This window comes from Lepus europaeus, chromosome 14, assembly GCF_033115175.1.
Source record: "Lepus europaeus isolate LE1 chromosome 14, mLepTim1.pri, whole genome shotgun sequence".
Classification (NCBI taxonomy): Eukaryota; Metazoa; Chordata; class Mammalia; order Lagomorpha; family Leporidae; genus Lepus; species Lepus europaeus.
The window spans coordinates 44,592,849-44,609,980 of record NC_084840.1 but is presented as its reverse complement, the minus strand read 5'-3'; the positions used below and the strand labels follow the sequence as shown (position 1 = coordinate 44,609,980).

General features: G+C 37.5%; 1 protein-coding gene across 1 annotated transcript in view; it reads right to left on the bottom strand.

Annotated features, from left to right (window-relative positions):
* The window catches only part of MALRD1 (MAM and LDL receptor class A domain containing 1), a 405,586-nt gene that overhangs the window by 147,250 nt on the left and 241,204 nt on the right, over positions 1-17,132 (bottom strand). The window lies entirely within an intron of this gene.

The window sequence follows — 17,132 nt, the reverse complement described above, 5'->3', positions numbered from 1 at the left end:
ACTTGTTTTGATATGTCCACAGAGAGTATTATTATGTGTTCTATTCAGTTAAATTCACCTGTCCTTGATATATACAAAATTCTTGTGGTGGAATGAGAAAGCCATGCCAAGATGGCCACTAGCAAGCCAGTGTCAGTTACTCAGGAATGGCTTCAGAAACCACCTGGGAAATCACCTGGCAATGGAGCCCGCCTGGCAACAGGCTGTGATTGGTTAGGGCATAAACTGCCCCTTGACCGGATTGGCTACCTCAGCTATATAAGCTTCTGTACCAACTGAAATAAATGAGTCTGCAGGCTGCTCACCTCTGGCCTGCTTTCATCCGACTCCCAGGGTCTGGGTGGTGACTCTGTACCTCTTGTCCCCACCGTACTCCTCCTCTCAGAACGAATCCACAGCAACACACCTGTCTTTGCATATACACAAAATTCTTGATGTTTGATGGAATCTGAACAGTTTACCAGAGGCCCTGGACTAATATTTCTAGATTCTCCTAGCCTAACTTCTATTTATTTATTTTCCTTAACTATTGAGGTTGCAAAGAATGTAAACTGACACAGGGAAAGAGAAAATGAAAATAAGTATGAGGAAGAAATCATTTACACTTGTGGGATAGGATAAAGGCATTATAATCTATGATCAGATTTCAAAGACTCTATTATTGCATAATTATATTATTTGCTTTTCAAAAATTCTGTTATGTGAACAAGGACTATAACTGTTTCTTTATAAAATTCTTCAAACAAAAAGGAAAAATTTTCGTACAAACTTATATAAATATTTCCTGTGAATATCTAAAGTTGGCCAGTCAGTAGTACAGTATTCTAATACACGAACAGTCCCAGTGTAACATAATATGCCATATTATGTTTATAACTCTAATTAAAATACCCTACATTAAACAAGTATACAAGCCTGTGGACATAGAGCAGAGCATAGATTACATATATTTTTCTTTGGTGGTCTAGGTCTAGCCCTGAGAACTAGATGATTTATAAATAATGGTGATGGGTGCTTAGCTAAGAAAAAGCATAAAATATATGTTTATAGTTATAGTGACTTGGTCCCCAGTCACTGTGTTTTCATGATGAATTCATAGTAAGAATTTCTCTCTGAACCTATAATTGAAACAGTAGAATGTGTGGGAGAGTATTTAGTGGAACAACATCCAGAAAACCCAGCAAATATCCCAGCCGACTTAGAGCACAGTTATGAAGCATACAATTTACAGATATGTTAAATAATACAGCTTAAGGAGAACAAAGGAATTGTTTGAATAAAGGACCCAAGGGAGTTACACACTGATATTCTCATGCTTTTAGGGGGCTAATATTAATATAGATGACTAATAAATATGGAACCAAGTGGTTCTTCGTTTTACGGTTTTAGAGAGAAAGCAAAACTAAATGTTGGTTAACCTAAAACTAATTATGTAAAACAACAGTTTACGGATAACATCTTTTGACATCCTTTCCAAAACTACAACAAATCTTTATGGACATTCATGTCACTTCTTCATTGAAAAGGATGGAAAATTCACACTTAAGTAATGGAGTTTTATACCATTCTGAGGACTAAAGAGAACATGTCCTTTTCAAGATTAGTCTGATTCTCAGTGATGTCCCCATAACTTGGAATCAAAGATTATGGTAGAGGGGGGTCTGACTGACACTTAGCAATGTAAGAGAAATGAGCATTGATACAAGTCTACCTTAACTTACAAACTCAACTCATTTTACTAATTTTCCCTACAAATTTTCCTCTGCAGTTTATAGAACCACTCATTAGTTATGCCATGTCCTCAAAGGATTTTCAATCAAAAAACATCCAAGAAGATCCTATGATTATGTGAATAATAAAATGTGAACAATTTCTTAAATCTTACAATGAGGATTCTAGCAAGAAATATACTTGAATAATGTGTTCACTATGATGTTAGGGGAAAAATGAGACATTAATCAAACTGGTAATAGGGTAAAGTATCATTTTAATATATCTGCTATTGTTACACTCTGGATTTAACATTGAATCTTATCCCTATAATTATAAAAAGTATTCACTCAAATGTGCATTGGAGATTTCTTTCTTTCCTCATCCATCCACTCATTCATTTAGTCAGAAAACATTCAATAGTGCCAAATATGATGTCAGATGCCAGGGATAAAGAGGTGAAAAGACTTGGAGGTACATTGTGGAGGTAATAAGCTGATACAGAAGTCATAAAAATAAGTTAAGAACTAGTGCTCTCTCTTTCCATGCATACACACACACACAAACTTACACAAATAAGACATATACATGTTCTCAACAGAAATTTCAAAATAAGTGGTATGCAAGCATTCCCCATTTTTTTCTATATATTTTTGTGGCTTACTTATTTACTTAATACCCTGGTTTCAATTCTTTTTAAATAGATAAAGAGAAAAACCTATCACTTTTAATTCATGACTTTGCCATTGTCTAAAGATTTAACTCTTGCATCCCAGTGATTTTAAACTCAAGATGTCAAGGAAATACACATCTGAAAGTGATTAACCACACTCATAGTAAAAAAAAAATTAATACAAAATATTAAATTGCAGAAACTGAAGAAATATTTTTCTTGCAATTTAACATTTTACTCTATTATCATTGATTTCCCATAAACAGGCATATTGACCCTTGTCCTGTATACTTGTTTTTGCAGAGCATTGAACCTGGGCATTTTTTAAGGTCAGAAAGCAAGAAAGTGCTTAGTTAAACACACATAACTGAGAGTATGCCAAATAAATACAGGAGCCAACAGAGTTTCCAGTATCCAAAGATAGAACAGCTTGAGCAATAAAATAAAGCATTATTAGATTATACCCCACCGTACATAATAAATGTCAATGACTACATACTGATCTAAATAAAAACTTGAATGAATAGATAAGAATACACAAAGCTCCCGTGACAAAGAATTCCAAATAATTGATATAGCTATTCAAGCCTTAATAAGGTGGAACCTGAGGCTGGCGCTGTAGTGTAGCGGGTAAAGCCACCGCCTGCAGTGCCGACATCCCATACGGGCACCAGTTCAAGTCCCAGCTGCCCCATTTCCAATCCAGCTCTCTGCTATGGCTTGGAAAAGCAGTGTAAGATAACCCAAGTCTTTGGGCCCCTGCACTTGCGTAGGAGACCTGGAAGAAACTCCTGGTCTTGACTTCGGATCAGCACAGCTCAGGCCATTGCAGCCAACTGGGGAGTGAATCAGCACATGGAAGACCTTTGTCTCTCTCTCTCTCTCTCTCTCTCTCTCTCTCTGTGCATTACTCTGACTTTCAAATAAATAAATAAATTTTTTTTTAAAAAAAGGTGGAACCTAACTTTTCATTGCTTCAGCGTAGGCTGCATAGGTGATTTTCTTTCAAAGAGTCTAATAAGAAATGGTGGGGGACTTAACAAATACTGTCTCAAGCCAAATGATGGAGGTTAATATCAACAACAATAATCTCACTTTGAAAAAAACTGTTCTTGGGAGCGGGATTTTAATGTAGCAGTTAAGAAGCCAATGTCCCAGGGCCAGCACTGTGGCATAGTCGGCTAAGCCTCTGCCTGTGGCACCAGCATCCCATATGAGTGCCCGTCTGTGTCCTGACTGCTCCTCTTCTGAACCAGCTCTCTGCTTATGGCCTGGGAAAGCAGTGAAAGGTGGCTCAAGTGCTTGGGTCTCTGCTTCTGATCTGTCCATTTGGGTAGTAAACCAGCAGATGGATGACCTTTATATCACTCCCTCTTTCTGTCTGTAACTCTGCCTCTCAAATAAATAAATAAAACTTTTTTCTGGAATAAAAAGAATCCAATGTCTCACATCAGAGTACCTGTGTTTAATTCCTAGCCCTGGCTCTTTACTCCAGCTTTCTACCAATGCAGATCTCTAGGAGGCAGAGATGATAACTCAAATAACTGGATTCCTGCCACCTTTATGGGAGATGCGGACCTCATTCCTCAAAATAATAATGGCTCTGGCCTAGCCTGGCCAGGCCGAGCACCTGCCACTGTGGACTGAAAGTTGGTTCAGAACTTTTCTGTATTTACTGGATTTAAGATATTTTCCCTAATGTAGATAAAAACTAATTTAACAGATTTAAATTGTATGGATGTTAAGTATACATTTAAAAACTCACTAAAGGGAACAGGTAGTTAGTAAAGTGGTTTTAGTATCCTATGTGAGAATGCCTGGATTTGAATCCCAGCTCCACTTCCTGATTCAGCTTCATGCAGATACAGACCCTGGGAAGAAGTGAGGATGGTCCTACATGGACCACGTGGGAGACCTGGATTGTTTCCCAGCTACTGGCTCTGGTCCCAGACCAGCCTTGGACACTGCAGACATTTGGGAAGTGAAACAGTAGATTTTGGGAACTCTCTTTCTCTGTTTCTTTCTGTCTCCCTACCTCTGTGTGTTTATGTCTTCGCCACTCAAATGAAAAGAAAAAGCCCTTATTAAAGGTATTTTCCTTAAATGTGAGTTACTACATTCATAAAGGTAATTTTCCTGGAATATACCACCAGTTGCACTAAATCTTAGGTAGCACAATAAGAATAAGAATGGTCTCTACTTAGACCTGGGCCATGGAGCTATTTTTCTGACAAAGTTAACATCCAGAATGACTCTTGCAAGGTCTTTATTACACTCTCTGTATAGAAGACTCATGAATCCTAAAAGAAAAAAATCTTAATCTATGACATTCAAGATGTTTCTTATATAGTGATTGATGGCTAATTTCCACTGTCTTTCACACTGTGTTTGAACTCTGAAAGAAAAAAATATTCAGATTGAACATAGAAGAACAATGAGAAACAATAAAAAATGACAAGTCTTTAGGAAGCATGTGACAGAATAATCAGAAAAGGCAGCAAGGTCAAAAACAAGGTGCCAGTTACAAATGATGGCATCTGTACATTGGCACACTGTCATTAATGAAAGCTGACAACCATTAAAGGCAAACTAGAACACCACTTTATGACACAATTACTAGTCATAGCAACTCTCTTACCTTCCTTGAGAGGTAAGGAATAATCAGAGCGATAATGAGACAGATACATATATGTAAAAACAAGCGTGTACAAATGAAGAGCAAAAGAATAAATTTCTCTCTCAAAGGAAAAACTGTACACATTCTTTCTAAGGCATGGCTAAAAATATCTCAAAAATATTAAAAGTAAAACTATTTTAATAAACTATTTTATTGATTTGAAAAGCAGAGTTACAGAGAGAGCGAGAGAGAAAGAGAGAGAGGGAGTGTTAGAGCTTTGTCTTCTATTTGCCGGCTCTGTCCCAAAATGGCCACAATGGCTATGGTTAGGCTTGGCTGAACCTAGGAGCTTCATCCTGGTTTCCTACATGGGTGCTGGGGCTCAGGTATTTGCTTTTCCAGGTACATTATCAGGGAGCTGGATCAGAAGTGGAGTAGCCAAGATTTAACCAAGCCGCTATATGTCAGTGTTGGAGGCAACAGCTTAACCTTACTACTCAGAAAAACCAAATTCCATTATTTTATATAAAAAAGGGATAGTACTTTTGTGGGATTTCAGGAAAATGAATGAAAGATCTGTGTGAAATTAGAAAGGTATAATAAAGAACATAACACTAGAAATTGGCTTTCAGAAATGAATAGATCATGGCCAAACACAAAACTATGCATGGATTCCAAAAATGTTTTGCATCAAAATAAATATGTTTCAATTCCACTTTTGTCAACTTTTTGAAGTACACTTTTGAAGTAAAGTACTCTAGGGTCTAGATATAGTATATAATAATTCTAAAAACAACCTTGATCATTATCTCTTACTAATACATTTTACAAACAAGGAGACCAAAGTACTTAGGAAATTCGAGCCTGAGAACACACTTTCAACAAATATAAGGGCAGAACATAACCCTTGTTATCTGGAAAGTAGACACTTACACTAACACTAGACTGTGTGTAAGACATAGTTTCAGACGTAGGAAGGCCACTTGCAATATGTATTTCTCTTAGATGGCATGTACCAATGCCATCGCACTAGTCCAAGTGATCAATTTCATCTCACAATTGATAGCTCTGATAGGTCTAAGAGTCAAAGAGATCACACAAACAAGACAAGTGTCTGCTAATGCTGATAGAGTCAAAAAGGGAGAGAAAGATCCAGCATGGGAGGCGGGATACACAGCAGACTCATGGAATGGCAGATGTCCTGAACAGCGCTCTGGCCTCAGAGTCAGCCCTGAAGGCATTCGGATCTGGCGGAAGAGCCCATGAGAGTATAGCAGGCATGGAAAGCCAAGATATCATGGAAAAAAAAAAAAAGACCTAAATGAATGATCTCTGTGAGTGAGATCCCAGTGGAGGGAACGGGGCCATCAAAGAAGGAGGTACCCTTCTCCGAAGGGAGGAGAGAACTTCCACTTTGACTATGACCCTATTGGAATAAGATCAAGGTCAGCGAACTCTAAAGGCTTCCATAGCCCTGGCAACTCATGACTAGAGCCTAGGGAGATTACTGACACCATGAACAGGAGTGTCAAATTGTTAAATCAGCAACAGGAGTCACTGTGTACTTACACCCCATGTGGGATCTGTCCCTAATGTGTCGTCTAAAGCGAAGTGATGCTATAACTAGTACTGAAACAGTATTTTTATACTTTGCGTTTCTGTGTGGGCACAAACTGATGAGGTCTTTACTAATTATATACTGAATTGATCTTCTGTATATAAGGATAATTGGAAATGAAAAAAAACAACCTGGTGTTGAAATGGAAATGGCATAGAAAATTAATTAATTTGAAAAAAAAATTATGTAGGATCTCTGTCTTTAATGTGCTGTACATTGCTATTTAATGCTATAATTAGTAATCCAATGGTAGTTTTTTCACTTTATGTTGCTATATGGGCAAAATGTTGAAATCTTTACCTAATATATACTAAACTGATCTTCTGTATATAAAGAGAATTGAAAATGAATCTTTACATGAATGGAAGGGGAAAGGGAGCGGGAAGGGGGAGGGTTGCGGGCGGGAGGGAAGTTATGGGAGGGGGGAAGCCATTGTAACCCATAAGCTATACTTTGGAAATTTATATTCATTAAATAAAAGTTTAATAAAAAAAAAAAAGGAAATGGCACCCACTCCATAATTTATTAGCTGGGCATTATAATTGCTGAAATGCCATCATAAGAAATAAAAGCCTAATTTTGATTTGGTTTAACCTTTCAATTTATTACATATATAAAAGCATGAAAGCCAAGCTCGTTAAGGTTTAATATCATAAAAGAGCTGTGTGTATCCCTTAAAGCCTTGGGCAAAACCCCTAAGATCCAGCTGCCCATAGACAGTGGATTACATGCTCAGTAATAAACAGTAAGACATTTACTAGGAGGCAAGACTACTACATATGACTATATAGATAATTATTTCATTTTCTTTCGCATCCACGTTCCAAGGATTAAAAATGGAGCTACCAGCACAGAGCAAGATAAAACTCAATAATGATACTGGTAAATAGGGGCCAGTATTGTAGTACAGTGAGCTAAGGTGCCACATGCAACACTGGCATCCCATACCACAGCACCAGTTTAACTCCCAGCTGTTCCACTTCCAATTCAGCTCCCTTCAAATGTGCCTGGGAAGGTATCAGAAGATGGCCCAGGTATCTGGGCTCTTGACATCTATGTGGGAGTCCCAGATGGAATTCCAGGTCCTGTCTCCAGCTTGGACAAGCCCCAGGCATTGACACCAGTTGGTGAGTGAACTGGTAGATGGAAGATCTATTGACGCTGTCTTTAAAAAAATAACTAATTCATAAAAAAACATCAAAAATGATTAAGAGGAAATTCATATAGGAAATATCAAGCAAATCCTAATACAGTGACCTACTTGTTGGCTGTAGATTTTTTTAATATTCATAATTCTGACTGACAAGAGGCTGAAAATTTAAAATGTGTGTGTAATTTCAAAGGTAATTAGCAAAGTGTCACAACATATTAAAAACAATAAAAAGATAATAGGGGCTGGCCCTGTGGTGTAGTGGGTGAAGCCAACATCTGCAGTGCCGGCATCCCATATGGGCACTAGTTAGAGTCCCAGATGCTCCACTTCCAATCCAGCTCTCTGCTGTGGCCTAGGAAAGCAGTAGAAGATGGCCCAAGTCCTTGGGCTGCTGCACCCTCATGGCGGACCTGGAGGAGGCTCCTGGCTTCGGATCAGTGAAGCTCCAGCCAGTGTAGCCAATTGGGGAGTGAACCAACAGATGGAAGACTTCTCTCTCTCTGCCTCTCCTTCTCTCTCTAACTCTGACCTTCAAATAAATAAATCTTTTTAAAAAGAATATAAAATTCTACCTACAAACTTGAGATATTACTATCTACCAAAGATTGAAAATCCAAAACTGCACATTTGCTTAGTAGCAAAACATCATAACCAATTAGTGATGCCTTTCAGAAGAGCTGGATGGGAAACAGTGATGCTGTTTGCAGCTATTATCATTGCCTTAAACTCCCTGTCACATAACAAATGAACCAATTATTTCTCCCTAAAAACTTGACTCATTTGAACTTACTCTTAATTCAAGATTGCATAATGGAAATAATCTGGTTCTACATTAATTTGACATTTTTCAACTATTCAGATCTTCATTTTTCATATACAACACATTAGCATTTTATCAATGTATATTCACATATGATCAGTCATGACTACAAGCCAATTAAATCCAATAAAGCAACTTCAACAACACAAATCTAAATTGTTTAAATATCACCCCTCATCCTGTTTCATTTCCAGTGAGATTTTTTTTATTTTCTTTTGTTTCTTTTGTTTTTCTTTTGTTTAAATGTTATTTAATGAATGAAAATTTCATAGGTCCAACTTTAGGAACATAGTAGTTTTTCCCCGAATACCAACCCTCCCACGCCCACTCCCATCCCACCTCCTACTCCCTCTCCCATCCCATTCTTAAGATTCATTTTAATTAACTTTACATACAGAAGACTAACACTATACTAAGTAAATATTTCAACAGTTTGTACCCCCCATACACACAATATATATAAAGTACTGTTTGAGTACAAGTTTTTCAGTTAATTATCATGGTACAACTCATTAAGGACAGAGGTCCTACATGGGGAGTAAGTGCACAGTGACTTCTGTTGTTAATTGTTATATTAACACTCTTATTTATTATATCAGTGATCACTCTCTTGCCATGAGCTGCCAAGGCTATGGAAGCCTTTTGTGACCACAAACTGCATCAGTATTTAGACAAGGTCATAAGAAAAGTAGTTCTTTCCTCCCTTCAGAGAAAAGTAGATCCTTCTTTGATGGCCACTTCTTTCATTAAGGTCTCACTCACAGAGATCCTTCATGTAGGATAGTTTTTGCCATAGTGTCTTAGATTTCCATGCCCAAAATGCTCTCATGGGCTTTTCAGCCACACACGAATAGCTTAAGGGCTGATTCTGAGGTCACAGTGTTATTTAAAATGATTGTCATTCTATGAGTCTGCTGTGCAGACTGCTTTCCACGTTGGACATTCCCTTCTTTTTATTTCTATTATTATTATCAGGCACTTGATGCTATTTATATGATCATCTGTGAAATATTTTGTAAGAGATGAATAAAAAGAAAACTAATAAAATATTTATTACAAATAACAAAATATTTATTTGTGTATCTTAATTACTCATGGATTAGATTACTTCTTTGGCATTTGGAAAGGCAGTAGGACTAATGAATGTGCTAGTAGCTTGTGATTTAAAGGAGGTCTAAGAACACATTGTTCCCTTGCAATCACCTAATCGCCATGCCTTGCCCCACAGAGGTTTCCTCATCAAATATTTCTCCTTTCAAAAAAATGAAGTCAACTTTGGGTAGAGGTCTTTTATCTCTTATTCCCCTTCTCCACCTCCATTTCTAAGTACTTCAGGACAATGCATGGAGTTGTCTTCACATAACAGAGAACAACCACAGTGTTTCCCTTGGTTCTGTCCTCTCAAGTCACTGCAGCCCACTGAGAACAGTTACATCCTTCTTCCAGGTCACATTTTCCAGTCCTTAGTGTAACTATCTCCAGAGCTATGTGTGCCTGTATACTCAAACATGTGCATAAATAGATATGTATATGTACCATCATCTGTTCACTGTTGTATTTTGAGTGTCACCTGAGGCCATTATTTTTCCAAGGTGTAACTTGCTAATGATGAAGGAAACAAAGAAGGGGAAATCATGAATAACACATTAAGATCAAAATGAGATAAATTACCAGAAGAAACAGCCAAAACTCTACTTTTATGGACACATAGGAAAAGACTGATTTTTAAAGACTAATAAACAGCAATTGGGTTTACTTTTCATATTGTTATTCACTAGCTATTTAAGGTCAGATCATCACTCTCTTGGAAACCCACTCAGGTATGTGAGATGGCAGGAAAGAAGTGATCCTGAAACACTTTTTAAGATGTGATTAAATGTATAGCTAAAATATTTTAAAAGGTGAATCCAATCTGGCTGAAGAGCCCATGAGACTATTTTAGGCATGGAAAGCCAAGACACTCTGGCAAAAAAAAAAATAAAAAAATAAAAAATAAAAAAAAAAAAAAACACCTAAATGAAAGATCTCTGTGAGTGAGATCCCAGTGGAAAGAACAAGGCCATCAAAGAAGGAGGTACCTTTCTCTGAAGGGAGGAGAGAACTTCCACTTTGGCTATGACCCTGTCTGAATAAGATTGAAGTTAGCGAACTGAAAAGGCTTCCATAGCCTTGGCAACTCATGACTAGAGCCTAGGGAGATTACTGACGCCATAAACGAGAGTGTCAAATTGTTAAGTCAACAACAGGAGTCACTGTGTACTTTCTCCTTATGTGGGATCTCTGTCCTTAATGTGCTGTCCAATGTGAAGTAATGCTATAACTAGTACTGAAACATTATTTTACATTTGATGTTCTGTGTGGGTGCAAACTGATGAAATCTTTACTTAATATATACTAAATTGATCTTCTGTATATAAAGATAATTGCAAATGAATCTTGATGTGAATGGAATGGGAGAGGGAGCGGGAGTTGGGAGGGTTGCGGGTGGGAGGGAGGTTATGGGGGGGGGGAGCCATTGTAATCCATAAGCTGTACTTTGGAAATTTATATTTACTAAATAAAAGTTAAAAAAAGGTGAATCCAAAAATATTCATGTCACAAATAAGAACTTTGGAAAATCATCCCATCCTCTTTTCCCTTTTGTTTTTCTCTGATTGTCTTGACAGGTACTTTTAAAAAGCCATCTTTTTGCAAGCTACAGTCCAAGAGTTTTTGGGTACGTAGTGTTGATGCAGTTGTTAGAATCTGTTGCCAAACAAATTCGGTTTAGAATTTTATTGCTTTTGGACATAGGCTACTTTCAAAACTTAGACAGCAAAGGCTACTTTGAATTTTAAAGAAAATTTTAACATTCAACACAGACCCAACTGGAAGAGTTTCTGAATACCAAAGCAAGTCACACAAAATTGACCACTTTACAAAAGCAGCAAACACAATTCTATAATATTTTCTTTGTAGCACTGAAAATCACTGCTCTGATTGTTGAAATATCTTGTGTAAAGGGAAAGATCTGATAATCATATGTGGTCCCATACAGGATATTCAGTAACATTTCATCTCCAGTGTTAATTTAGAATTGAAATTAGTTATGATTATATTATGAAACAATTGGCATAATTTCAGACACATGAGTTATTGAAACAAACACTTGGTTTAATTCATTTAATTAAACAAACATAAAGTAATTGTTTTTCTTTGTTTTCAACTGCACATTATATCAATCTCTTGTTTAATTGGTTTGATTTATATTTTAAATGTCATCCTATAAGATTAATAGCTATCATAAAATATCCCTCTGACATAATCATCTTATTTTGTTCTTTTTATATTTGAGACAGCCTCTTCCTATGTCAATCTGTGAATTATGTTCACCATTAGGATGGTCATTCCTAGGCTGATAGAAATCAGACTCTGTCCTGCATCCTGGTCTTCATGAACAGCAGAAGGGAGTGCTTTAGGGTGGCATGAAGCTGCCAACTATACAATCTCTTTCCAACTTTATTAACAGTAGGGCTCTGGGTATCAGATGGGGAAGTAACACACAAGTGTCCTCTTAGGAACTCAGTCTCCTGATTTCTCCTCTGTCCATTCCTGGCAGCTTGTCTCATCTCTCTCTCTCTTCTTAAAATATTTATTCATTTATTTATTTATTTATTTGAAAGGCAGAGTTACACAGAGAGAGAAGGAGAGTCAGAGAGAGAGAAGAGAGAGGAGAGAGAGAGAGGTCTTCCATTCGCTGCTTCACTCCCCAATTGGCTACAACAGCTAGAGCTATGCTGACCCAAAGCCAGGAGCCAGGAGCTTCCTCCAGGTCTCCCACACAGGTGCAGGGACCCAAGGACTTGGGCCATCTTCTACTGCTTTCCCAGGCCATAGCAGAGAGCTGGATTGGAAGTGGAGCAACCGGGACTCAAACCAGCACCCATATGGGATGCTGGCAGTGCAGGCAGTGGACTTACCTGCTATGTCACAGCCCTGCCTATAATTCCTAAATTGTAGTCCTTTGAGTTTAAATAAACTATTTGAGCATAGTAGAAATTATAATAGTTGCTTATGGAGAGATAGTAAATTTATGCCCTCTAACTTCAAATAAAATTTAACATGTAAAATTGCATTTTATGTTGGAATGTAAACACAAATAGTATTAGGTCTACACTTTGCTGAAACAAAAGAAACAATTGCAACTCTAAAAAATCTTACAAGTAGGACTTACTTAGACCTCAAACACAATTCCAAGGCCTCCAAAAACTTCTTCAGTTAAAGACTGCTTTTTGGTAATCTCAGCCTCCAGATTCTAACAGGCATCTTCTAATCTGAGAGTATAACCCTGGCAGCCGTGAGTGCACAGTGAATCTGTTCAGACTTGGGAAGCATAGTGGGACTTCACTGCTTAGGAACGCAGTGGGTATGATCGTTATAGTGAGAGCTCAGCCTGATTACTGATGGAAATGCCAAAAAAATGGGGTAGAAAGTGTCAGATCCAAAATACTTCTCTTATGACATACTTGAAGCTCAAGAGAAAAGGATGAAAATGCTACCATTATTCTGCATCTTGCAGTCCTTGTTGAAATATCAGCCCAATTAGTTCATAAACTTACCATGTTGAAGAGAAAATTAAAATTCAAACAAAAATAAACTTCAGGAATGAATTTGGGACAATAATTATTTTATGTTTTTCTCGGGTATTTTACATCTCATTGTTAGGTATTAGGTATAGAAATGCAATTCTCAGTTGTAGAATTTCATTGCAAATCTCTGTCTTTGGAGCCAGAAAGCAATTAGTATTCATGCACACAAACAATATGTGGTAATAATTATCTTTTCTTCAAACTTCTGTAATATTTTGACTAATAGGCCTTCAAGTTTTCAAATCTTAACTTCCCCAAGGAAGTCAAGGTCATCTGGTTCAAGCCTGTGTATTGCTATATTTATTTTCTGTACTTGACACTGTTAACATCTGAAAGACATTTTATCTTGCCAGAATCTTTGCTACTGGTTTGTCTGAAATTCACTTCTTATACTTGGATTACTGTGTCCTGGCATACAGGCATCTTATTGATCATAAAATTGCAAAGATATTGCCTAGCAGCATTCTACCCGAGTACTTCATGGCCAGTTTTACTAAACATTACTAATGCCAACACGAAGTTAGTAAATTGGACAGTGGAGCAGCAGATGAAAGATATGTCTCCCTACCCCCTATCATTCTGTCATTAAAATAATAAATGTTTTATTATTATTGTAGAAAGCTTTTATTTAATAAATATAAATTTCAAAAGTACAACTTTTGGATTATATCAGTTCTTCCCCCTGTACCCATCCTCCCACCCCCAAACCATCCCACTTTCTACTCCCTCTCACCATACTATTCTTCATTAAGATTCATTCTTAATTATCTTTATATACAGAAGTTCAACTCTATACTAAGTAAAGATTCCAACAGTTTGCACCCACTAAGACACACAAAGTATAAAGTACTGTTTGAAGACTGGTTTTATGGTTCATTCTCGTAGTACAACATATTAAATACAGAGGTCCTACATGGAGCAAGTGCACAGTGACTCCTGTTGTTGATTTAATAATTGACACTCTTATTTGGGACATCAGTGATCACCCAAGGCTCTTGTCATGAGTTTCCAATGCTATGGAAGCCTCTTGAGTCCACAAACTCCGACCTTATTTAGACAAGGCCATAATCAAAGTGCAAGTTCTCTGCTCCATTCAGAGAAAGGTACCTCCTTTGATGGCCCCTTCTTTTCACCAGGATCTCACTCACAGAGATCTTTTGTGTAGAGCATTTTTTGCCACAATGTCTTGGCTTTCCATGCTTGAAATGCTCTCATGGGCTTTTTAGCCAGATTTGAATGCCTTAAGGGCTGAATCTGATGCCAGAGAGCTGTTTAAGGCATTTGTCATTCTATGAGTCTGCTGTAAGTCCTGCTTCCCATGTTGGATCATTCTCTCCTTTTTAAATCTATTAACTATTATTAACAGACACTTGGTCTTATTTATGTGATCCCTTTGACCCTTAATCCTATCTTTATGATCAGTTATGAACTTAAACTGATCACTTTAACTAGTAAGATGGCATTGGTACCTGCCAACTTAATGGGATTTAGTCCCATGGCAAGTCTTCAGCTTTACCCTTAGGGGTAAGTCTGAGGGAATGTGTGCTAAACTGTACATATTAAATAATAAATCTTTTTAAAAGCCACTTTTCATAAAATGAAATTATGGCATATTAGCCAAAATGCCCAATTAAGATGGTGAGTAAAACTTTGGAAAAATCCTTATGGCTATTTATCTTACCAAGAGGGAGTATGTTGCTAGGAAACTTTTATGTCAAAAAGACTGTTTTTTTAAGATTTATTTATTTATAGTTTAGAGTTACACAGAGAGAGAAGGAGAGGCAGAGAGATAGAGATAGAGATAGAGAGAGAGAGAGAGAGAGAGAGAGAGAGAGAGAGAGACAGGTCTTCCATCTGCTAATTCACTACCCAATTGGCCACAACATCCAGGGCTGCACCCATCTGAAGCCACAAGCTTCTTCCCAGCCCCCCATGTGGGTGCAGGGGTGCAAGGGCTTAGGCCATCCTCCTTTGCTTCCCCAGGCATATTAGCAGGGAGCTGGATTGGAAGCAGACCAGCCAGGACTTTAAGCATCACCGATATGGGATGCCAGCACTGCTGGAGGTGGCTTTACCCCCTATGCCACAGCTCTGGCCCCAACAAGATTTTTTTAATGTTTATATATATATATATATATATATATATATATATATATATAGGAAAATCGAATATATGTATCTTCAATTTTTGACAGCGAGTGTCTAAATTTGTAACCTAAACTACTACATAATTGAAGTTCTTAGAATACTAAATTAACCATCCCTTTTCTGCTAGCAATGCAGCATTTATTACCAATTCTGCCAGGCTTAAAGTAGGCCCTCACTAAACATAAGGAAACGGAGAGAGGAAGTCAGTGCTTTATTTATTGCCTGGTTCTACTCTCCTGGCACCTATTATCAGATATTTTATCAATTACACAGTGTTCACACCTAGTTAAAAATCTAATTTATATTCTCAAAGGTGGAGAACTAGGCTTGTACTATTCAAGTCTCTTGGTTTGAAGTGCCTGACTAGAGGTTCATTCCAAAATATAAATTATTTTACCTACATTTTTAAAGCCATGAAAGAAAGGGACGTCCAAGTACAGGAAGCATGTAGAACTCCTAATAGACAACACCAGAAAAGATCTTCACCATGACACATTGCAGCAAACTCTTCACAGTAAAACATAAAGAAAAGATTCTAAAATGTGCACAAGAGAAATGCCAGATTCCTTTCAGAGGATCTCCAATTAGACTCACAGTGGACTTCTCATCAGAAACCCTAAAGATAGGGAGAGAATAGCAAGATATATTCTAAGTCTTCAGAGAAAAAAAACTGTTAACTCATAATACTGTACCCTGCAAAGCTCTCATTTGTGAATGAAGGTGAAATAAAGACTTTCCATAACAAATAGAAATTGAAAGAATTTGTTACCACTCATCCAGCCTTACAAAAGATGGTTAAGAATGTGCTCACAAGGGCACCAGGTTCTAGTTCTGGTTGCTCCTCTTCCAGTCCAGCTCTCTGCTGTGGCCTGGGAGGGCAGTGGAGAATTGCCCTAGTCCTCAGGCCCCTGTACCCACATGGGAGACCAGGAGGAAGCACCTGGCTCCTGGCTTCAGATCAGCATAGCACCAGCTGTAGTGGCCATTTGGGGAGTGAACCAACAGAAGGAAGACCTTTCTCTATGTCTCTCTCTATCGCTGTCTATAACTCTACCTGTCAAATAAATTTAAAAAAAAAGAATGTGCTACACACAGAAACACAGTCATCACTATGAAAGAAGGTGAAGGCAGATAATCTCCTAGTAAAAGTACAATGGAAATCCAAAGTAAACAACAGGAATAGTCAAAGAAAAATGGGCAGGGCCAGTTTTTACTTATCAATAGTCACCTTGAATGTAAATGGCTTCATCTCGCCAGTTTGAAGATACATATTGGCAGAATGGATTAAAAATCAAAACCCATCTACTTGCTGTCTACAAGAAACACATCTCACTAACAATGATACATACAGACTGAAAGGGAAAGATGGAAAAATATTCAATTATAACAGAAACCAATATTAGACCAAATAGACTTTAACACAAAAATTGTTAAGAAACACAGAAGGGAACTATTTAATGATTAAGGGATCAATTCAACAGGAAGCTGTGACTATTATAATCATATATGCACCTAATTACAGGGCTACTGGCTATTTAAAAGAAATGTTAATGGATCTAAAGGGAAACAATAGTAATGGGGGATTTTCTGTATCCAACTTTCAGCAATCGACTGGTCAACCAGACAGAAAATCATCAAGGAAACAACAGATGTAATCAACACTATACCAAATGGAACTAATGGTTATCGACAGGACTTTTCACCCTACAAATGCAGATTACACATTCTTCTCATTGGTGCATGGAACGTCTTCTAGGATAGACCA